This window comes from Malaclemys terrapin, chromosome 19 (assembly GCF_027887155.1).
Source record: "Malaclemys terrapin pileata isolate rMalTer1 chromosome 19, rMalTer1.hap1, whole genome shotgun sequence".
NCBI lineage: Eukaryota > Metazoa > Chordata > Testudines > Emydidae > Malaclemys > Malaclemys terrapin.
Genome location: NC_071523.1, coordinates 6367972 through 6391425, shown reverse-complemented (window position 1 = coordinate 6391425; position 23454 = coordinate 6367972).

Genomic DNA, 23454 nt, shown 5'->3' with positions numbered 1-23454 from the left:
ACCTTTAAGGGTTGAGCTTAAGGGTGAGGTGCTGGGATAGCTCTTGTTATGCACAGCATGGAGTCTTGTCTACACAAACACATTATACAGCTTTGACTGTATATACACTGGTATACTTTAAACAGTACAACCACTCCAGTGTGGACACAGTTGTAATAATACTGTACCTACTTCACAGGGCAGCGATGAGAAGGAATTCGTATTTGTTATCTGTCGTGAGATCTGTGGCTGGAAAGTGCTACGTATCCGGGCAAGTGACATTGTCACTGCTTATCAGTGAGCTCCTGGTTTGAGCTGGGCATAGTGCTAGCTTCCTCAGGGAGTTCTGGCATCTGCAGACCAGTTAGGGTGAGCAGATAGCAATGTGAAAAATCAGGACAGGGAATGGGGGGTAATAGGTGACTATATAAGAAAAAGCCCCAAATATCGGGACTGTCCCTCTCAAAACGGGACATCTGGTCACCCTAAGACCAGTCCAGAGCCGCCCACTGCCCCGATAAGTCGCCTTGTTCCTCTCCCACAGCGCCCTGCCATTCCAGTCCACACGCTGCAGTGAGAAATGAACCAAGACAGAGAACCTCGTCAGGATGTCGAGGCCCATGGTGTAGAATTTGCTCCCGTGTGCCATGGGAGCTCCAACATTTCTGTGGCTTGATCTCCGTTTAAAACGGATACCAGCATCTCACACACACACACACACACACCCCGGCGACATAGCTATGCCAACGAACCCCCCAGTGTAGACGCAGCCATGCCAACAGCTAATGACATTCGGCGAGGTGGGGTTCCTATGCCATCCGAAGGAGTTTTTCTGCGTCCATGCTAGGGGCTACGCCAGCATAGACTCTGTAGTGTCAGAGTCTGTTCTCACAAGCAGTTCTGCAATGTATAAACCCAAGATCCTTGCTCTGCTGGGGCAGAGGAGGAGAGATGGAAAAGTACCATTGCCTGTGGGTACTGTAGCTGGGCCCCTGTCCGTTTATGGCTCTCTGTGTCACTAGCAGCTGTATTATTCCTCTTGTTAACATACACGACTTTCCTTGCTTGGAAGCTACACCCTCCTCTTTCTCCTCCATCTGTCAGAGGCTAGCGCGTGGCTCTTACCTGCCCACCCAGCCGCAGGGGTGCTTCGAACTTTAAATCGTATATTCCATCAGGGCTGAGCATTTTCTCGTAATTACACCTTGTACCAGAGGCTGCTTATTAAAAGCTTGGAAGACACCCAACTAGGGGTGGGTGGAGGAATCTGGACCACAGAGAGATTGGTCAACTCCCCGATGAGCTCCCCCGGAGTATAAAGCTCTCCTGTGGCTACTCTTCTCCTGTGGCCCTCTACTCCTGACCTTCTGATGTCTGCAGCCTGTGACTGACATGTCCCGGTGCCTCGACACGCCGCGGAGATGCACGTATCTATCTGGTGGTAGCGTTATTTCTCGCCCGTGTCAAATTGAATGTGCTGAGCTGGGGTGGGGCTTGCCAGACTGCAAAGGAGCTGGTTTGGTCAGGCTTGTTTTTCAGCCTGACTCGTTCCCCTGGCTCTGATTTCAGCACTGGCCACCCAGGGAAGATTCTCTGCCCCTCCATAGTTTCATCTCCTGTGCCGTCCTGTTTGAAATGGCTCCTGGACGCAACCAGGCCTGTGCCAAGAACAAGCCACTGCCATATGCTCCAACCACTTGGTGCATCAGCAGCTCTCAGAGAGATAAGCAGGTGTTTTTAAAGAGACGCAAGAGGCTACGTTAGCCACCTGTGCAGCCTTCCTCTGTCTAGGGAGGCACTCAGGAAGCCCTGTGACTGGAAGGACCTCTTCTTGGAAGCCGAGGTTGTAGGAAAATACCTGGTTAGCCCTAAGGCGATGATCTTGCTCTATTGGGAGAGAGGGTAGGAGGTTGTGGGGAGACAGACAGGAACCTGAGGAACAGGGAAGGGCAAGAGGTGGAAAATCTACTCTGCTGACTTTGGGACGGCCAGAAAAATTCTTCAAGGGCATCAGCACAGTTGGGTGCCAGCACTGGACATGCCCAAGAGAACAAAAGTAGTTCTCCATGAGAGACAGCACATCGTGCATCTCCTCTGAACCGTGCTGCAACTGACCTGGACCCAAAATGGCAGCCACCTCCGCCAGACACCGGAGCACTGAAAAGTGCAATACACACACCAAACAAATTATAGGCTGCCCCGCTGCTTGTGACACAGAATTGATTCACAGTAGAGCTCCGTGCTGATTAATCCTGGAGTAAAGGAGAGGGAACGCTCCCTCCGAATGTTTTGTTGAAAATTCATCCCATGTGATCCATTTAAATATTGCTGTAATTATCATCATTATTTGCATTCCTAGAAGGACCCTATTGTGCTAGGCACTGTACAATCACAAAGCAAAAAGATGCCTCTGCCCCCCGCAAATACTGTTTACTTTGATCCTGGTACACAAATCTCTCGCAAGGGGAAAATATACTATTTATAACTTTCTAAGCCGTATTGCACAAGCGGGTGTTGTGAAACTAACATCACCCTGAAAATCGTACAGCAGAGCCTGCAGAAATAGAAATGACTGTGTGACTGTACTCTAACAAGGGGAGCGAGCTGCAGACACGTCGGACCTGATTTTTTAATACCCTGGGCCTTGTGGAATCGCTATCGACTATGCAAACCGCCTTATGACTTGTTAGCACTTGCCCGGGTGTCGGCGACTCCACACTGCGCATGGGGATTGGGCCCATTTTTTCTCTGGAAGTGAGTCATTCAGACCCAGGAAACATGATCAGCTGAAGCTGTGATGGGGAGGTCATCTGAGGAAAGCTGCCTTCCGGAGAAGCCAATTCCAGAAATAATCCCATGCCTGTTTGGAGTAGCTCACGTGTAATTTTTTCATACCCACCAGTCTGGTAAACGGTGTGTAACTTAATCCTGATCTACCCCAGGGTCCTGCGTGGTGGATCATTAGCCAGGCTAGTGTTGGTAGAACCCAAACCTGTGACATACCAAGAGGTCCCAATACAGGCACTCACTGATATGACTTGGGCAACTTCCTGCCCCCACTGTATTTGGAGGGTCCCAGATACAGCATCAATGCTGGGCTGTGCAGTGGGACAGGCTTTGGAGGGTCTGCTCAAGGGGAGAGAACCCAGCATTGTGTGCTATGACCCCCAGCAATCAGGGCTGCTGCGGATCGTGGATCTGTGGATGCATGGATCCACTGGCCATATTGCCATCCACGGCGGGGAGCTGCAAAGTCTACTGAGTCCGGAATAATAGCCAAGGAAGGAACTTAGTTTCTGGTTCCATGGCCCAGGAAGGAGACTTTCTCCTCACCCACCTAGGGCTCCCCAGCTCCCGGCCCAGTTACTCATGCTGACAACAGGGTTTGACATGGAAATGTGCATGCACTTATAAGCCCCCGACACAGTCTCTGTTAAATGTTTCCCTTATGGCGGTAGTTCTGCCTTTTCCTAGCCAGGATCTAGCAATTCCCCATTTAGCAGCGTGGGTGGGGCAGGGTGGTTACAATCCCTTGATACCTATACATGCCCCCTATTGAGTTGTGACCCCCCTAGGTAAACAAACCCCTCCCTTATGGAGAAGGGAATCAGCGCTAACCTGACCCCTTGCTGGGCATTTTAATCGGCCTCATAACGACGAGGTCGCAGGAAAAGGTTGATAATCTCCCCGAGCCGATAATTGCACATTATTTATTCTTCCATGTGCGTAACTGAAGGTGGTAATTTCAATAGCCTTGTTGGCTAATTACCTGCAATAAAGAGAGCCATTAAACCAGTCGTCACTTGCCGTTCTTGTTTGCATAAGGATTTATTTAATTAGCTGGGCGGCTGTACCATACGAAAAGCCTATCTAATGAGTGCAGAGCCCCCTGCCAAGTTTAGCAAAATTGTCCTACATGCTTGTGCTTAATGGGCTGGGAGTGTTAACGTCGAGGTGGTCCTGAGAACCTGTCTTCCTATATGTTGGTAACACGCCTGGCAGAATGGGGCCCCGATCCTGGCTGGGGCTACCCCGATACAAACCATTGATCATCATCCTGGCCTGATTCAGCATCTGCCCCCTGCTGGCAGAGCTCAGAAGGGCTTTTAAAGCGGCTCTCCTGGTGAAGGTCGGTGCCAGCATCTACAAGGGATAGAATCTGTGAGGAGCAGATGGCCTGTGGTATATGGAGATCATTGGACCTCGGTGCAGTATCTGGCTTCTCCCTGGCATGGAATCACACCAATTCCTCTATGTCTAGGTCTTTCCATGAGCCTCAAGTAGACCGGAAGATCTGGCTTCTCGGTGGACTTGTCCAGCTCCTCTGTGTTTAATCTATTCTGCTTAGATTCTTGCAACTATCCTTCCCAACTATCAACTTCTTGCCTGCCCTAAGGGAGGGCAACCAAATGTCTGGTACTGCTGCCCATGAGAGCAAACGCTGGGACTTTTTAAGTCGCACAGGAACCACATATCAAACCACCCCATGAAGCCCATGGAGTGCCACCCCACTCACACCCCTATGGCAAGAAAACAGCTTTGGGCATAGCACAAGGACCTGCAGGATCAAGGTTTAAGAACCAGCTGCTGTTGGGCTGTGTTGGACCCCAAGCCACAGGGAGAAAAGATATAAAGGCAATGATATCTCTGTGGCGCCTTTTGGTTTAGCCAGATGTTTCATAATTCTTTCTCTCTCTGTGGTGCTTGCTTGGCTCACCTATGGAGGTTTCCAACCGGACGTGTTGGCCTTTGTGTGTCTTTGGAGCGTGACTCTGATCAAAGCACGTTATGTTCTCGCCCTTGCTGGCAGTCTCCAGGTGTGACACACTTTGGGATTTCAGTTGTTGTTTAGCTAAAATTTGGACAAAAACCGATTGCCAGTTGAAATTCAGGTAAATCCAGTTGCTTTTCTCATCCTATGGGTGTCACTCTCCCGGCACCTTATCCCAATGGCTACACCTTGGTTGGCTATGCACGTACGCCCATTTTCCCATTCTGAGTACCAAGGTTGGCTAATGGAAACGCTGTATGTGTCCGTATCATTTCCCAATCTGCTTTCTCTTGCACTCCCTCGTGACAGGAGTTCGTTGTGGGCCTAGATATCCTGCGTGTCATTCAGTGATGTGAGAGCACAGACACACAAAGGCAGGCCAGTTTTAAGCCAGACAGTCCTGGCTTTAAATGGTTTGTCCTGTGTCCAACACTGAGACAAAACTGGATATGGGTTTGTCCGGTATCGCGGGTGGGCGACACCATTTTGAAGAGCACACCGCGGCACCCCTGCCGGTGTGACCTCGCACGCTCATGCCGGTGGAGATGCAGTCATGCCAGCAGGGGCAGCCCCAGACCATTCCCAGAAGTCTCGCAATGCACAATATTCTGGGGATGCGTGAGTGGCCACCTTAGGCTAGGTCTACACTAGGGCAGGGGTCGACCTAAGATACGCAACTTCAGCTACGTGAATAGTGTAGCTGAAGTTGCGTATTTTAGGTCGACTTACCTGGCTGTGAGGACCGCTGCCGCACCGCCGTCAACTCCGCTTCCGCCTCTTGCCACGGTGGATTTCCGGAGTCAACAGAAGAGCCATCGGGGATCGATTTTATCGCGTCTTCACTAGACGCGATAAGTCGATCCCCAATAGATCGATTGCTACCCGCCGATTCGGCGGGTAGTGAAGACGTGCCCTTAGAAGCGCAGGATCAGCTCACCGAGCAACGCCTGTGTCTCTCAAGTAACCCACGGGAGCTAATGCAGCAAGCAACTGCTGCCGAGCCATTGTTTCATACTGCCCACGCCATAACTAAGTTCAACCTCCGCGGGGGAAGCAGCGTACCAACCAGTGACAGAGTGACACTAAACTTGAAAAAGGGAGATTTCAGAAATGAGAGAGGATGGGGGACTGGGCAAACTTCAAACAGCAATTGAACATTTCTCATGCTTATGAAGGGGGTAAAGGATGTGTAAGTTTGGGGATTTACTAGCCCGTTTATCACTGGCCTTGTAAAACGCCATGTGCCCACTGGACTAACTTTGAGGTTCTTTTCATTGCCATCTGAGTGGGAGATAGGGGTGCCATTTGGAGGGGTGGAGGGGGCTCCTGCCCTTCCCCCTGCCAAGTTTCCTACCAGAGGTCTTGGCCCTAGCCCCAGAAGGAATGTGATGAGTTCTGTGCTGCTCCCAGCTTCCGTCCTAAGGGCAGGGAGTTTGTTTATAAACAGAGGCAAGGTGATTAAGATAACAAAAGGCTTGTCATTAAATTAAATTAAATAAATTAAGGATCCTTAGATGATCCTGGAAGCATTGCGAGGCACTCCAGTTAAAAGACAGGAAACAAAGGGTAGGAATAAATGGTTGGTTTTCAGAATGGAGAGAGGTAAGTAGTGGTGTCCCCCAGAGGTCTGTTCTGAGACCAGTCCTATTCAACATATTCATAAGTGAGCGGCAGAAAGGGGTAAACAGTGAGGTGGCAAAATTTACAGATGATACAAAATTATTCCAAAGCTGACTGCAAAGAGTTACAAAGGGATCTCACCAAACGGGGTGACTGGGCAACAAAATAGCAGACGAAATTCAGTGTTGATAAATGCAAAGTAATGCACATTGGAAAACATCATCCCAACTATATGTACAAAATGATGGGGTCTAAATTAGCTGTTACCACTCAAGAAGGAGATCTTGGAGTCATCGTGGATAGTTCCCTGAAAACATCTGCTCGATGTGCGGCGGCAGGCAAAAAAAGCAAACTGAATGTTGAGAATCATTAAGAAAGGGATCAATAATAAGACAGAAAATATCATGTTGCCTCTGTATGAATCCATGGTACGTCCTCATCTTGAATACTGCATGCAGTTCCGGTTGCCCCATCTCAAAAAAGAGATATTAGAATTGGAAAAGGACCAGAGAAGGTCAACAGAAATGATTTGGGGTATGGAACAGCTGCCATATGAAGAGAGATTAATAAGACTGGGTCTTTTCATCTTGGAAAAGAGACAACTAAGGGGGGATATGATAGAGGTCTACAAAATCATGAATGGTGTGGAGAAAGTGAATATGGAAGTGTTATTTACTCCTTCACATAAACACAAGAACTAGGGGTCACCCAATGAAATTACTAGGCAGCAGATTTAAAACAACCAAAAGAAAGTACTTCTTCACAGTCAACCTGTGGAACTCATTGCCAGGGGATGTTGTGAAAGCCAAAACTGTAACAGGGTTCAAAAAAGAACTAGATAAGTTCATAGAAGATAGGTCCATTAAGGGCTATTAGCCAGGATGGGCAGGGATGCAACATCATGTTCTGCATGTCCCTAGCCTCTGTTTGCCAGAAGCTAGGAGTGGACGACAGGGGATGGATCCCTTGATGATTGCCTGTTCCGTTCATTCCCTCTGAGGCACCTGGCATTGGTCACTGTCAGAAGACAGGATACTGGGCTAGATGGACCATTGGTCTTATTCAGTATGACCGTTCTTATGTTCTGATATATAACCCAGATGTATCTGCCCCCTACTGTAACCCGCTAGACCCCACTCCCCTCCCAGAGCCGAGGTAGAACCCAGGAATCCTGATGGGGTATCTCCCTCTGCAGAGTTAGGAACAAAGTAGGAATAGACGTTACAATTTTAAACATAACCAGGGTCCCTTAAGTGACTTGCCACAAGATGTCAGAACATGTTAGTATTAGAGCTGAGTGGGTCAAATATTTATTTAATTTTCTTTCTTTTATATAGGAATTAGATACAGTGCTCCTGTCAGCTAATTGCTAAGTTATCTGCCAACAACAACAACAACAAAATAGAGTTTTCAGGTGCCTATGTAGCCCCTCCAAAATCCGAAGTGGTGTCCCTGGTGGGAGAGTAGGTTTTGTTCCTGTACATGCATGTGACGACCTTGCAAGGCTTTCTGAGTCCCCAGTCCCATCCATCTGCTGTGGGGCCATTTGAGAAGAAAGGTTCAGACTTGGCGAAGTTATTTTAAATTGTGAAAAATCCCTCGTGTTTCTATGTTTCCATGCTTGTGAGAGGAGCCGTGGTGAAGGGACCAACATCGGTAAATCCGGACATCTGCATAGAGGGAAGTTTTGTCATTCCTTTCCTCTACCTCTGATTCCTTTGATTTTGGTGTTGTGTGTCCTGATTTTTCTACTGATCATTCAGGGTGGACCTGTCCCACTACAAATGGGCCAGCAAAGGGGCCTTTGCTTCACTGAAGTCCCAACTAAGCCCCGTTTTGAGCTCGTGCTAACCCCCTGCCTGGGGTGAGTCTGGCCCCAGGGTCGCACCCATGAAACTCAATGGCACTGTGGCTCGACCACTTGCGCTGCTGAAAAGGACTGTTGAGGGGCCATGGAGACCAACAGTGTAGCCGGTCACCCCTGGCTGGCTCTCCAACATCCCGGCCGCGTCCTGTCTGTACGTGCTTGGCAACAAGAGAAGCGCTTGTACGTTCAATGCCAAGAATAACGATCCCACTTGGTAACTTCTTGGCTACCTCATGGAAAGGAGGGGTTGAGCTCAGGGCGCGGAGCTGGTTTGTTTAGCAACTGGTTGGTTTGGTTTCGCGTGCCACCTGCTCGGAGGTTCTGCAGGGGGGCGGGGCTGAACTTGTTGATTTAGGGGGTTGATTGGGGGGGAGGGATAGCTCAGTGGTTTGAGCATTGGTCTGCTAAACGCAGGGTTGTGAGTTCAATTCTTGAGGGGGCCATTTAGGGATCTGAGGCAAAAATCTGTCTGGGGATTGGTCCTGCTTTGAGCAGGTGGTGGGGCTAGATACCTCCTGAGGTCCCTTCCAACCCTGACAGTCTATGATTCTATTGTCCCCCTGGTTTCCTGATGGATGCCCAAGCTGGGCAGATCAGGGGCGAGGAGGGACACAGAAGAGCGTGACAGCTGGCTCCATGATGTGCTTCCCCCTTTCCTTCTGATTCTCCCCCCAGTCCGTGCCCTGTGGGGACTGGGCTCTGAGTTGGGAAAGGGGTAGGTTTTGGAGAAAAGCTGCTCCCCACTGACCCTGCCAGGGCTTTTCTGGGCAAGGATCAAAGATCTTGATGATGCTTTGGGGTTCTTGCATAGTCTCCCCTTTCTCTGAGAGAAGCCACCCGAGACTGCCTGGGAGCTCACTTCCTGACGAGCCACGCTGCTGTTTATGCTTAGGGTTGCCAATTTTGGTTGGACATATTCCTGGAGGTTTCATCACATGACATGATCTTTAGTTCAAGCCTCCAGAACAATCCTGGAGGGTTGGCATTTGGCAGCCTAGTTAGGGCTTGGGGGAGACATGGGGCCTCTGTGCTGATGGCTTCCCTTTCCCAACATGTCCCAAGATCCACAGATGAAGCAGATTGAACCCCATCCTAACCCCTATTCCATGAAGGCAGCGGCGGGGAGGGGGGTGGAGCTGTGTCTCACCACCCCACAGTCAATGAGGATGCTTCCATGGAAACGCCTCACGGCAAAATGAGACGTGTTTCTCAGCCCCTCTGTGGGCTGTTGCTGCCTACAGGAGAATGGGGCCCATGGGCACAATGGTGTCTGGGTGTCCTTGGGCGAAACTGTCAATGCTGTACTCAGCTGGGTGAACCAGCCATCCTGTACTCTCTACGTGCCATTGGTGGTGTGGGGGCTCCAGGTTACTAGGTGTCAGCCGACCCGATCGTCCTGGAACTTGGTGTCCGTATAGACACCGTGGCTTTCAGAGGGGTTTACATACACTCTGACTCTTGGCTGAAGGATCCTTACTCTGTGACCCACCGTAATAACCCAGTTATGAGAGAGAATCAGAGAATATCAGGGTTGGAAGGGACCTCAGGAGGTATCTAGTCCAACCCCCTGCTCAAAGCAGGACCAATCCACAACTAAATCATCCCAGCCAGAACTTTGTCAAGCCTGACCTTAAAAACCTCTAAGGAAGGAGATTCCACCACCTCCCTAGGTAACCCATTCCAGTGCTTCACCACCCTCCTAGTGAAAAAGTTTTTCCTAATATCCAACCTGGACCTCCCCCACTACAACTTGAGACCATTACTCCTTGTTCTGTCATCAGGTATCACTGAGAACAGTCTAGATCCATCCTCTTTGGAACCCCCTTTCAGGGAGTTGAAAGCAGCTATCAAATCCCCCCTCATTCTTCTCTTCTGCAGACTAAACAATCCCAGTTCCCTCAGCCTCTCCTCATAAGTCATGTGCTCCAGCCCCCCCGCCCCTTGTATTGCATGGGTTCTCTCCATCACGGCTGGGCACAATGGGTTGGGGTACAAGGTACTGACACCCCGAATTGCCGCTGAAGTCACTAGCAACTGCGGGGACTCAGCACCTCTGGGAAAAATCAGGCCAGGCCTCTTTAGCTCCGCCTGAAATACAGGGATGATTCCGAAAATATCAAGGGAGGACCCATTAGTGAGTTAAGTGGCAGCATTCCTGCTGAGGTTAGCAAGGAGCGGCAGAGCGTGACTGAAGATGGCTTTGAAGAGTGATGCCTTACCTAAGATAAAGTGTGCAGTTAAGTGCTAATGATCAGTAAGAAGAGTATTTCCCAGCATTACATGAGCATTAATTAAAGCACTTTATATAAATGACCCAAATGGGGGAGTTGGTGGCCTTAAAGCAAAGCCTGGTGGGTCCTTTAAGTCTGGGCTTTCCTTCCCATCTCTGCCACTTATCCATGGTGCAACCATGGGCAGGTCATTTAACTTCTCCAAGCCTTTGTGTCCTCTGTGTAAAACAGGGATGTTGACAACAGAGGTGTGTTCTGACACAGCACAATGTAGGTGACTGAGCCCAGCAGTGGGTGTGGGGGAGTCCTGGGTTCTCTTCCCAGCTCTTGCTTATTGACTAGAGCTGGCTGGGAATTTTTCTACTCCGTTTTTTTCATTAGTAAATGCAAATTTGTGAAACCGGAAGCTTTACATGGGAAAGGGCCAGTTTCAATGAATTTCCTGTTTCGCAAAAAATTTTGGAAAAAAGTTTTGAAATTGTTGAAATGTCCCATTTTAACATATTTTCTAAACACAAGTGCTCCCTTTTTTGGTTAAAAACAACTTTTTCTTTTGGGATTAAGTTAATTTATAGTGTTTGAAAAAAATAAAGAGGTGAAATTGAAACAAAACGTTTTGATTGCACCGATCCAAAAAACGTTTGGATTTTCAGTTTGCAAAAATGTTTCAAGATTTCCACTTTTCACCCCAATTTGGATGGGAAAACTATTTGGGACTTGGAAATCTATGAATCACTTTATACCTCAAAATGTTACAAGTCCCCCCTTAATAAAAATGGGACCCCCCTTCAGACCATCTCTGCACTGATGTAGAGTCTTGCACCTGCCAAACCTGACTGAGGAGGTTTTGCAGAAACAAAGTCATTGTGATTATTGGTGAGGCCTCATCTGGAGTACTGTGTCCAGTTTTGGGCCCCACACTACAAGAAGGATGTGGAAAAATTGGAAAGAGTCCAGCGGAGGGCAACAAAAATGATTAGGGGGCTGGAGCACATGACTTATGAGGAGAGGCTGAGGGAACTGGGATTGTTTAGTCTGCAGAGGAGAAGAATGAGGGGGGATTTGATAGCTGCTCTCAACTACCTGAAAGGGGGTTCCAAAGAGGATGGATCTAGACTGTTCTCAGTGGTACCAGATGACAGAACAAGGAGTAATGGTCTCAAGTTGCAGTGGAGGAGGTCTAGGTTGGATATTAGGAAAAACTTTTTCACTAGGAGGGTGGTGAAGCACTGGAATGGGTTACCTAGAGAGGTGGTGGAATCTCCTTCCTTACAGGTTTTTAAGGTGAGGCTTGATAAAGCCGTGGCTGGGATGATTTAGTTGGGGATTGGTCCTGCTTTGAGCAGGGAGTTGGACACTAGATACCTCCTGAGGTCCCTTCCAACCCTGATATTCTATGATTCTATGATCCCTCTTCCAGAGTAAAGGGTCACTCCCGTAACAGACCAAATTGGAATGGGCTGGCGCCCAGACCAAGGCAGTGATGAGAATCATTGTGCATTTGTGCTTTGCCTACCAGCCTACGCCGACGTTTTGAAAAGCTGCATCTCATTCGGTGGGGTCTATCCTGAGACACTTTGGACCTTATTTTTTCAGAGGTGCTGAGCACCCACAGCTCGCACTAACGTCCACTGTGGTTTGAACTGGCCAGTCCTTTTAATTCCCCGTGAAATATGTGACTGAAAACCAACAAAACCCTTAGCTTTTCATTCAAAAACTGAAAACTGTTTGTTTTCCAGCTGCAGAAAACCAAAAACAAAACAACACCCATCCCCATCTATTTTGGGGTTTCTGATTTTTCAGCAATAACCTGAAAATTTTTGATGGGAATGGAATTTTTTGAGGAAAACGTCCATTTGGTCGAAAAGCTCATTTTCACTTAATTTTCTTTCAACCAGCTCCAGTGCTTGGCTCCTCAGAAAGCCAGGCCCCTGCCTCTCTCTAGCTGACTGTCCCAAAATGCAGGCACTGAAAATCAGAGGCTGCTTTTGTACTCGTCATCATTTTGCCTTTGAAAAATGTAGCCAAAGGATGTGTTCCTAGAATCATAGAATATCAGGGTTGGAAGGGACCTCAGGAGGTATCTAGTCCAACCCCCTGCTCAAAGCAGGACCAATTTCCAACTAAATCATCCCAGCCAGGGCTTTGTCAAGCCGGGCCTTAAAAACCTCTAAGGATGGAGATTTCATCACCTCCCTAGGTAACCCATGTGTTCTGAGAGGTTTCGTGGGGGATGGAAGAAGCAAGGAGACCTTGGTGGAGAATCTAACCTCAGTGGAGGCTGGGTAGTGGACCTTGTGATGAATGACTCCAGCCTTACCCCAGTGTAGCCCCCATTAGAGTTGATGGAGTTCTACTAACACAAAGCTGGTGTAGTGTGTTGGAGAATCAGGGCTTGGCAGTGGAATGGCTTGGTCCGGCTAGCAGCAAAATCCTTGCTACCATGTGTGACTGGTACTAAGCATTCAGAAAGGATCCTGGCTCAGACCTCACCTGGATAACATCTCCACGAGGTGCCGGGGGAGGGGGGGGGGAATTAATCCTCCCTGGTTGCATCTACACTGAGACATTTCTGAATATTCTCCCACCATCGGTCTAGTAGAAGTGCAGATTCCCAGGTGGTAGCAACAGCAGGGATGCACGTGTATAGCAAGTGCGGGTGTTTCCAACACCTGGGTTGTCTAACCCTGCTTAGAACAGATCTAGATCTAGATGGCATGGTGATAAAAGCACTGCTGGCCAGTCTACTCTAGAGCTCCTGCCAGTTTTGGTGTATGGTAGCACCTAGAGCAGAGGTGGGCAAACTTTTTGGGCTGAGGGCCACATCTGGGTGGGGAAATTGTATGCAGGGTTGGGGCAGGGGGTTGGGGTGCAGGAGGGAGTGTGGGGTGTGGGAGGGGGTGCGGTGTGCAGGAAGGGGCTCAGGGCAAGGGATTGGGGTAGAGGAGGGGTGCAGGGTGTATGAGGGAGCTCAGGGAAGGGGGTTGGGGTGCAGGAGGGGTGCGGAATGCAGGAGGGGGCTCGGGTTGGGGTGCAGGAGGGGTGCAGCGGGGGTTCAGGGCAGGGGGTTGGGGTGCAGGAGGGATGTGAGGTGCAGGCTGGAGGCTTAGGGCAGGGAGTTGGGGCACAGGGGGCAGGAGGGGTTCGGGCTCTGGCCCGGCACAACTTAGATATTGGCATAGAAAGTACGCTTATTAAGTTTGCGGATGATACCAAACTGGGAAGGATTGCAACTGCTTTGGAGGACAGGGTCATAATTCAAAATGATCTGGACAAATTGGAGAAATGGTCTGAGTTAAACAGGATGAAGTTTAACAAAGACAAATGCAAAGTGCTCCACTTAGGAAGGAAAAATCAGTTTCACACATACAGAATGGGAAGAGACTGTCTAGGAAGGAATACGGCAGAAAGGGATCTAGGGGTTATAGTGGACCACAAGCTAAATATGAGTCAACAGTGTGATGCTGTTGCAAAAAAAGCAAACATGATCCTGGGATGTATTAACGGGTGTGTTGTGAGCAAGACACGAGAAGTCATTCTTCCGCTCTACTCTGCTCTGGTTAGGCCTCAGCTGGAGTATTGTGTCCAGTTCTGGGCACCGCATTTTAAAAAAGATGTGGAGAAATTGGAAAGGGTCCAGAGAAGAGCAACAAGAATGATTAAAGGTCTAGAGAACATGACCTATGAAGGAAGGCTGAAAGAATTGGGTTTGTTTAGTTTGGAAAAGAGAAGACTGAGAGGGGACGTGATAGCAGTTTTCAGGTATCTAAAAGGGTGTCATAAGGAGGAGGGAGAGAACTTGTTCACCTTAGCCTCTAAGGATAGAACCAGAAACAATGGGTTTAAACTGCAGCAAGGGAGGTCTAGGTTGGACATTAGGAAAAAGTTCCTAACTGTCAGGGTGGTTAAACACTGGAATAAATTGCCTAGGGAGGTTGTGGAATCTCCATCTCTGGAGATATTTAAGAGTAGGTTAGATAAATGTCTATCAGGGATGGTCTAGACAGTATTTGGTCCTGCCATGCAGGCAGGGGACTGGACTCGATGACCTCTCGAGGTCCCTTCCAGTCCTAGAATCTATGAATCTATGAATCTAAGCGGCTCCGGGGTGGCAGCAGCATGTACCAGGGCCAGGGCATGATCCCTGCACTCTTGCCCTGTCCCCAGCCCCGCGCCGCTCCAGGAAGCACTGCGGCCCCTAGGGGGCAGGTGGAGAGCTCCGTGTGGTTCCCCGTTCCTGGCCAATGGGAGCTGCGGGGGGCGGTGCCTGGAGGCAAGGGCAACGCACGGAGCCCTCTGCCCCCCCACTTGGGGGCCATAGGGACGTGGTGCCGGCCACTTCTTAGAGCGGCGCAGGGCCCGCAGCACCACGGGGGCCAATCCCGTGGGCCGGATCCAAAGCCCTGAGGGGCCGGATCCAGCCTGCAAGCTGTAGTTTGCCCACCCCCAGCCTAGAGGCTCTGAGATCAGAGCCCTATTTCATTAGGCACTTCACATGGAGACAGAGACGGTCCCTGCCTCAAAGAGCTTACAGTCGAAATGGAGATGACAGACAAATCAGGTGTAGGGCCCATCTCCCTATACAGGAGGGGTTTATCTGAGTGATTCACGGGGACCAGAGCGGCATTGAGAGAGTAATTTGCCCAAAGTCATGCAGAGGGTCTTTATTCCAACCTGTGACTAATCACGAGATCCACCACCTTCTCGGGGGTGGGGGGATTTCAGGAGATGTCTCAGGGCAGCCAGAGCCCAAGCAGAGCTGGTTTGTGGGGAAATCTCCCAATTTTTTTTTCAAATTCCTCCCCCTGCCCCCCGTTTTAATTTTGAAAGATCAAAACCTGGTGCCCAGCTCCAGCCCCAGGAACCAGCCCCTCCTAATGGATGGCGCCAACTTGAAAAAAAGGGGCGCCCGAGAGGTGCCGTCTGGGACACATCCTGGCAGGTTCGGCCTCGCTCGTAAAATCAGCAATGAATCCGATTTGAACACTAGGAGTTCTCCCCGGATTAGTCCGCTGCAAGAGCAGTGCTGGGGGGAGCTTTCGGCCAGCACCAGAGGCTGATATAACAATGCCAGAGCTGAGCGAGGTTTTGGCGAGCGTTTCAAACCGTGGATGAAACACACGCTTGAGCCGATGGGAGTTTAGCACCCAGTCAATCGGGTGCTCAGAGCCCTCAACGCCAGGAGCTAGCTTAGCAGGGAGACAGACAGGACCCTGAGACCGAAGCCTTCGACGGCAGGTGGAGACGATGTCTTGGACCAGCATCACTTTGGCCTTGCCAGGACTCAGCTGCAGCCAGGGGCTCTTCACCCAAGAACTGACTTCCTGTGGCCATTCTAGTAGCGACCACGGTTACGTTAGCTGGGTGTACGGCTGAGTGGTGTCAGCATCCTATCGGCAGCTGAGCCTGGGGGTCTAAAATAGACAGTTGGAGGCGGGGTGGGGGTTATGGTTCATATTACCATATAATATATGGTGATGCACTCTCAGCGGAGGATGGGGTCTGGACAGCGGACAAGCAGTAGGAATCCCACATCTGAATCTATCAATCACCCTCTTCCTTCCCCCACCAGACCGGGTAACCCCCTCCTCTGCGGACCCCCTAGCCGAGTCCTGATCCCCAGCAGTTCCCAGTCCCTAAAGCTCTCCCCGCTCCCCTCCTTCACCCTGCAGCAAAGGGCCTGGGGACACCTTCCTGACCAGCTGGGCAGCAAAGAGAGAATTCAGTTCTTCCATCTGAATTGTTTCACATCCCAGCTGGTGCTGAACAGCTGTGACGTGGTGCCCAGGCGACACCTACTGGCCACTGGGAGCTGGTGGCATTGCTTGCAGCGTGTTAGCCTGAACTGTGCATGCTGGGAATTTCTCAACCTGGGAAAGGCTATTGTCAGGTGTCCCCCACTCAATCTGTTGACCCCCTGGTGTCCTCCCCCCCCAGATCTGTTGACCCCAGGAATATGTGCTCCATCTCAGCCAGGAGCATACGCAATGGGGGGCTCTTAGCGCCGGATGCAGGAACTCTGTGTATTGAGCAGCTAGGAGATCGTTTTATCCTCCCCCATGTTCTGGGTTACCATTTTCTCTTTTATAATCCCAGCTTCCTCCTGGCACACACACACACGGAGCAGACCTAACCCAGCGTGGGGCTCGTACACCCCCTCGCCAGGTTGGCCTCTGACGTAGTCCGAGGCAGAGAGGGTTGGTTGGAATTAAGACAGCCAAATAACCTCTTTCAAGACAAAGGATTCACAGTGTTGACAGTTGTGAAGACTCTGAGCTGCCCATTCGATTTTCAGATTGTTCAGAGGGTGTTTAAACCCATTCAGACTGTTCCAACAATACTAGATCCAATGAGAGAGCCCCGGGACGCTCCTTCCAGCCCTGAAGAGGAGACAATAGGAAGTATGTTGGGCCAGATTTATCCCTTGGGTAACACGGCCAATTAAAACACATCAGCCCCACAATTCAGGCCTCCCTGGATTTTCCAGCAGCGAGATTCCTTCCCTCAGTCAGAGAATCGCTCCTAGCTGTAAAAGTTCATTAGAGGAACACAATCTCCCGGGTCATTGTACTGGAACTGAATGTGGTGGTGAAGAGGTTGGCCCACCAAGCACCACGCCCACCCCCTGAGAAGGGGCAGGCAAACACAAGGGAACTGGATGGGGACACCAAGCGGAGAACCCCGGAGAGCACCTGCTGCTCCATGAAAGAGTCCACGGAGTCAATGGATGCTGCCCAGAGCCAGTGAGGGACCAGAAGTGGACCTGACAGTAGCACAGAACGTCTCTGGAGGACTTTTGCCTCCTGGATTGGTAGATGGCATCCTGGCCAGTACCAGGAAGAGGTTGGCGAAGAGGCCTATGGGCTCTGTGGTGCTCCAGATGGGGGACATGTTCAGGAAAAGCAGAGAGAGAACCTCAGCATCAGGTTCTGGAGGACCTGGAAGAGGGGCTGCGACCTGGCACACTGAGGGTAGGGCACTAGGATCTCCTCGCTGCAGGAAACAGGTGCCTGGAGCCTGTGCTCCAGAACCATGCCCATGCTCATGGCTCCAGGACAGTAGCCGTCAGATCTCCCCACCAATGAACCTCAGCCGTGGCCACGAGTGCAAGAGAGGGCAGCTTGGTCTGCACTGCCCTTCAGTTCTTAACCAGGCTGCTGGGGCTGCCAGCTAATGGGGTGCTGACCTGATATCTGTTCAACTAGCAGCAGGACCCATTGGCCACTCTCCAGCCATTCAGCCTGGTAATTAACGTTTGGTCCTTCCCGAACTAGGCTGGATTTAAACCAGCCCCTTCAAACTAACAGGCTTCACAGCTCAGCGCTGGTCACATGAATCACCAGCTGTTCAGCCGGGAGGTTTCTTTAGCCACTTCTGCTTTTGCGGCATCTGAAGAGGAAATAACTCATCAGGCCTCATTCCCATAGACGGGCACCTGGATTAGGGGTTTCTGAGGCTGCTCCCCAGCCACTTACAAAGACCACAGCTTGAAAGTTAAGAAGGGAAGAGTCTAGCCAGTAGTTAGCTGGGCCACCTCCTAGAAAAACCCAGCAGCTACAAGGGCAGAGGGTCATGGTTCAGTAGATGGCATTCTTCTTCTTCTTCTTCTTCACGTGATGGTCCTTATTGTATTCCACTGAGAGTTATGTACATGCGCTATGCGCCGCAGGTCTGAGCTTTTGAAATGGGGTAATGAAAGATCCCATGGCCCTCTTCACAAGGGTGGGGCTGTTAGCCTTGGAGAGACTGGCCTGTGTAGACCATGTCAAGCTATGGCTGCAATCTAAAAGAATCTCTTCTAGCGCTCAAGTGGAGCTGTGTTTTCAGAGTGGAAGATCACAAGTTCAGTTCCTGCTGCATTGACCTCTAGGCTATTAATTGGCCAGTGTTCCCTGCATACATATACAGCCATGGATTGTAAAATGGATCCAGTATGTCACGCCTGTTTCTAGCCAGGGCTATCCGTCTCTCACTGTGAAATCTTGAATTCTGCCTCTTGTTAGAGAACAAATGTCTCAGGGTTGAATTTGTAAGACATGCGTCTCCCCTGTAAATATATGTATACTTTGACTATGCTGTTCAGCCATTGTATGTCTCTGTGAGCATTATAGAATTTCCAGCAGGGTGGCATCCCTGGTAAACAAGAGAGACAAAGCTGGGATGCAAGCTGTGTGGAAACCTATTTGTTTGTGTCTAGAGTTTGTAATTTTATTTACCAAATGCCTCTTGTTTAAGACTCACTAATTTCATATTTCATAATAATCCTGTAGTAAGATGAGGCCCTGAAACATAAGTCCTTGTATAAGAGGCCTGGTATGAAGCCTAAGGCCTGAACTAAAGTAATGGTCAAGACTTTGCTAACATAAAGAAAAGTTAAGCTGTGAGCCAGAGGCAGTATTACCCGGGATTCTTTCAACCCAAAGCTCTTGGCAACTTTTACTCTGTGCGAGGAGGTGTCAGGAAATAAATCAGGGGAGACACGGCCGTCCGACCGATAGATGGTTGGCACAAACAGGACAACACAAGAGTGCTTTCACTTAAAGCTAAACTTTACTTAGACTCAAGCACTTACACACGTCTGCAACAAGATTAGTAAAACACCCCCAACCCTTGATAATTACCAAAGCTGAGCGTGGCTCTCGAGTGGCACAGTGGCAGCCCGTCTGCTGGTGGGGAACACAAGATGCATCCAGAGGGAGAGACCAGTCCCCAAACGAGTCCCCTTATTTATACATTAGTAATAGAATGACATGTCCCTTAAAGACACCTTGTTAAGTAAGCAGTTTCAAGCAAGAGGTTCCTTCTGATTATTGATTAACCAGGTGTGGATTTTTCCAGAACTTGCAGCCTTGAGACCTCAATAGACATTCCTAGGGCATTTCTCACTCTTTTAAAATGCATGTATCAGCAACTTCAACACAATTCTTATCAGAAAGGATGCGGGGTCAAGCTGCCCTTTCTGTGGCTCCCCAAAACCCCCTCCTCTCCTGCCTTGGTCAAGCTGAGATTGCTACATGGCCACTTTACAGCTTGCTGACTAGGCTGTCTTTAACAATACGCCATAGTGGTTTTAAGCAGGGACGGCTCCAGGCACCAGCCCACCAAGCATGTGCTTGGGGCGGTGCCTGGAGGGGGGCAGCGCGGCGGGGCGCTCCGGCCCGAGAGCGGGGCTGCGACTGGGCTCGCCGCCCTCCCCGCGGCACTCCGGCCGCCAGGGAGAGCAGAGAGCCGTGGCGGGCTCGCCGCCCTCCCCTCGGCGCTCTGGCCGCCAGGGGCTCTCCGCCCTCCCCTCGGCACTCTGGCCACCGGGGAGAGCGGAGAGCCCCGGCCGGGCTCACCGCCCTCCCCCCAGCGCTCTGGCCGCCGGGGAGAGCGGAGAGCCTCGGCCGGGCTCTCCGCTTTCCTCCCGGCGCTCTGGCCGCCGGGGACTCTCCGCCCTCCTCACGGCGCTCTGGCTGCCGGGGAGAGTGGAGAGCCCCGGCTGGGCTCTCCGCCCTCCTCCCGGCACTCTGGCCACCGGGGGCTCTCCGCCTTCCCCCCGGCGCTCCGGCCGGTCGGGGATTGCTCGGCGCCCTCCCCTGCCGCGCTGGGGGGTGGGGAAGCGGTGGGTGGCTTTTTTGCCTAGGGCGACAAAAAAGCCAGAGCCGGCGCTGGTTTCAAGCACTTTACTGGTTTGCCAAAGTCTCCCCGTACAGCAGGCCCTGCTCATGGAAGCTGGCAAGACGAAGGCTGATGTTGCAAATATACACATACCTAAAAGGTACTAAGCATTAGTTATATAAACGTGTGCCAGGATGGTACCAGAACATTCCGTTATGAGCACATTCCACATAGATAACAAGGAACAGGCTGACCCATCCTAAAGACGGGGGCAGGAGGGTAATAGGATAGAGTCGTTTTGTTCGAACCAACATGTACAAGGTGAGAGGCGGCACCCTAACACATAGAGGGGTTGCACCGCTATACGTCGGGAGTGATGTGTAACTTGTTTGTACCTGTGTATAAAAGTGTACCCCTGAAGAGCTGTCTTTGTCTGGCCTAAGGGGCAATGGAGAGTCCCGCCACTGACTGAGCCAGTCCATTGTCAGGGAGCACATATGTACTAGCAGAACTGTAGACATCTGATCCGGGGAGCTAGAGACTATGTTTCATTTGGCAATAAACCTGGCTGGGTGCCTTCGTACCTTATCGGAGTCTGTGGTCATTGGGGGTTCTCTCGGGGTCTGCTGTGTCAGCGATCTGCAGAGCCGGGGCAGCGCACAGAGGGAACACACACAGAGCCGACTGGTATCAACACTGAACAGAGCAGAGCACCACACCAGGGACGTCTGACGACAGTTCCTGAATACCTAACAGTGGGAGGATTTAGTGTGAGAAACTGCGGGGTTTCCTCCTCCACAGGCTCATGTCAATGGATTTTACAACCATTTTAGAATATAAAAGAATGCCACCTGGCTTCCCCCCTAGAATTGAAATCAACCTACAGAACATAAGAATGGTCACACTGGGTCAGACCAACGGTGTGTCTAGCCCAGTATCCCATCTTCTGACAATGGCCAGTGCCAGACACCCCAGAGGGAATGAACTGAACAGGGCAATTATCAAGTGGTCCATTCCCTGTCCTCCAGTCCCACCGTTTTGCAGTCAGAGGTTTAGGGTCACTCAGAATGTGGGGTTGGCTAATAGCCATTGATGGACCTATCCTCCATGAACTTATCTAATTTTGTTTTTAAACCCAATTATACTTTTGGCCTTCATAACATCCCCTGGCAATGAGTTCCACATAGGGTGACCAAATCACAAGAGTAAAATATTGGGACATATTGGGGTGCCATCAGCGCTGCCCACAGTCCAACCCCGCTCCTCCCAGGCTCCGCCCCCACTCTGCCCCAGGTCCCGCCCTCTCCCCACTCAGCCCCCCCGAATATCGGGACAAATGGGGTCCCAATCGTACATCGATCGGGATGCGGGACAAAGGATTAAATATCAGGACAGTCCCAATTTTATCAGGACATCTGGTCACCCTAGTTTCACAGGTTGACCATTGTGTGAAGAAGTACTTCCTTATGTTTGTTTTGAACCTGCTGCCTATTAATTCCATTGGGTGTCCCCAGTTCTTGTGTTATGTGAAGAAGTAAATAACACTTCCTGTATTAATTTTCTCACACAGTTCATGATTTTATAGACTTATATCATATTCCCCTTTAATCAGCTCTTTTCTAAGATGAACATAGAATCATAGAAGATTACGGTTGGAAGAGACCTCAGGAGGTCATCTAGTCCAACCCCCTGCTTAAAGCAGGACCAACCCCAACTAAATCATCCCAGCCAGGGCTTTGTCAAGGCGGGCCTTAAAAACCTCTAAGGTCCCAATCTTTTTAATATCTCATACAGAAGTTGTTCCATACCCCTAATCATTTTATTGCCCTTCTCTGTACCTTTTCCAATTCCAATATATATATATATTGAGATAGAGAGACCAGAACTGCACATGGGAGTACATTACATAGATTTATATAGTGGCATTACGATATTTTCTGTCTTATCTAACCCTTTCCTATTAGTTCCTAACATTCTGTTCGCTTTTTTGACTGCCACTGCATATTGAGCAGATGTTTTCAGAGAACTATTCCTGATAACTGCAAGATTACTTTCTTGAGTGCTAACAACTAATTTAGATGCCATCACTTTGTATGTATAGTTGGGATTATGTTTTCCAATGTGTATTTTTTTGCATTTATCAATGTTGCCAGTCATTCAGTTTTAGGAGATCCCTTTGTAACTCTTTGAAGTCAACTTTGGACTTAACTATTATCACTACAAAAATGATTTTTCCTCCTGCTGATAATATCCCACTGTAATTGAATTGTCTCATTAGAATTGGTAAGGCAACCCCCATCTTTTCATGTACTCTGTATATATAGCTTCCTACTGTATTTTCCACTCCATGAATCTGATGAAGTGGGTTTTAGCTCACGAAAGCTTATGCCCAAATAAATTTGTTAGTCTCTAAGGTGCCACAAGTACTCCTCATTGTTTTTACTGATACAGATTAACACGGCTACCACTCTGAAACCTTTGCACCATCTGCAAATGTTGCCATCTGACTGTTCACCCCCTGTTCCAGATCATTTATTAATATGTTGAACAGCACAGCTCTCAATGCAGATCCCTGGGGGACACCACTAGTTACCCCATCCATTGTGAAAACTGACCATTTATTCCTACTCTTTGTTTCCTGTCTTTTAACCAGTTACTGATCCATGAGAGGACCTTCCCTCTTATCCCATGATAGCTTACTTTGCTAAAGTGCCTTTGGTGAGGGACCTGTGTCAAAAACTTTCTAAAAATACAAGTACACTATATGCACCGGATTACCCTTGGCCACATGCTTGTTGACACCCTCCAAGAATTCTAATAGATTAGTGAGGCATGATTTCCCTTTACACCTGCCAGCTTATAATTAAAGAGCTAAAAGTGGGCAGTGAGCGAGCCCCACTAAAATGAATCCCTTTTATAACTGTTAGGTTAGCTTAAAAAAATTGTTCTTGCAAAATTATGGTGATCACACGTAAAAATAGCTTTACCTGGTCTCTTTAGGTGTTTATCTGGTCCTCCTCACTGCAGAACGTATCACATTCATTCCTGAATTTATCCTCACAACAGCTCTGTGAGGTGGGGAAATATCATTAGTACCTCCGTTTTCCAAAAGGGGAACTGAGACACAAAGGCTACGTTTACACTACGAGCTAGGGGTATGATTCCCCTGCTCGTGGACACATACTTGTGCTAGTTTGGACAGGTTGGTACTTGGTATGGCTAAGCCAGACCTCAGCTGCCACTACCCATGCCACCGAGGCTACGCTGCTATTTATCCTCCTGTTCGCTCAATAAGCGCTAGCGCTAGTATGTGCAAATGAGCAGCGGACTCACACCCCTCGCTTATAGTGTAAACAGAGCCAAAGCAGTGTCGGGCCAGATCTCTG